The sequence below is a fragment of the Corticium candelabrum genome, chromosome 18 (assembly GCF_963422355.1).
Source record: "Corticium candelabrum chromosome 18, ooCorCand1.1, whole genome shotgun sequence".
In the NCBI taxonomy this organism is placed as follows: domain Eukaryota; kingdom Metazoa; phylum Porifera; class Homoscleromorpha; order Homosclerophorida; family Plakinidae; genus Corticium; species Corticium candelabrum.
In genome coordinates, this window is record NC_085102.1 from 3220965 (window position 1) to 3222375 (window position 1411).

Genomic DNA, 1411 nt, shown 5'->3' on the forward strand with positions numbered 1-1411 from the left:
CGTAGTCATAATTTTTTTTGACTGTAAATACCTATGAGGACAGAAACTGTATATAGTACATATACCACCTTTTCCCAGTCTGGATCTCTCACCGATTTACAGTATTATTCAACTATTACAGTATTATTCAATTTTGACAGCCCCAGATAATAACCGGCCCCTAATCGTCACGTGGTGGTAACACACGTTGCATGGAGCTGGATCCCTTTACTTTTAGTTAGTAGTTGTGCCTTCGCATAGATCTTTCCTTTTTTTGTAGAGGATGACAAATCCGGCAGTGTCAAAGACGGTACAGGATGTTGCAGAGAGAGAGAGCGATTTCTTTGATGCGTCGTCTAACGCTCTAACATCCACGCATCTTCCAACATAGCGGTACAATAGAACACGGAAAAAAATTTCCGCGATCATGCACATGGGAGCTGTTGCATTTCAATTTTGTACCCGACTTTACTCAATTCTGAGTTGACACCATTAAATTTCTCCAAGCAGTAGAAAACTTTGATTACAAAGAGAGGACTAGACACAATTGCATGCCTTACATTGCAGCTTAACAATACGAACGAACGTCGTAGACACGTATACGACCTGAGAGTACATTACTAGCTAGACAAGTCATTTGTCTCTACAGACAAAACAATGCAGCGTTGTTAATTTATGGGTTTTTATCAACTCATAGAAGCCCACGAATTTGGAGATGTCTTGTAATTGATATTATAACTTAGGGATGGCGAACCAAGGAGAGGAATCGCGGTTGCCCCTAAATATCGGATTAATTGGCAGTTTTTGGGGCATCGTCCCTTCAATTCTTAAAAGTGATAGAAAATATTTTAATAGTTTTGTTGTTGCAAGTAGAAATAATAGTGGATGGTGTTGCAGTTGACTCGCTTGATACACATTGACGTGATCATTCGTGTGCATGCTGCTCTAGCTACTTCTGTCACAGATTAACCAATGACAAAGCAACCATATTCAGTTAAAATCAAAATGCCTGCTGTCTGTTACAAAATATTTCTCCTCTCTAATCAAAGGAGCTTCCGCTGCCCCTAAAACCATGCAGCCAGTCTCGATGTGCTAATTCTAAATTTAGCTACCCTATCCCGGATTACAGCCTCGCCCAAGACAAAGGTTTCCAAGAAAAAGTTAGGGACCCGTGAAATGTGAATTCAGAAGGCGTGGAGTTATGATGCCAGACATAGTGATGCATACTGCCGGAAACTCGACAGTGTGTGAGAAAAGAGTTCGCCATAACCAGCATTTTCTAGACAACATTCAACCATATACACTACAGCTTTGCTACTCGTAACCATGCATGCATAACTGTTTTCTAGCAACTAACGCATTCTGCTTCTGAATTGCAATACTGTATGTTACCTAGATGTTATCTAGATTTTCAAGTTGCGAAATAACTTGG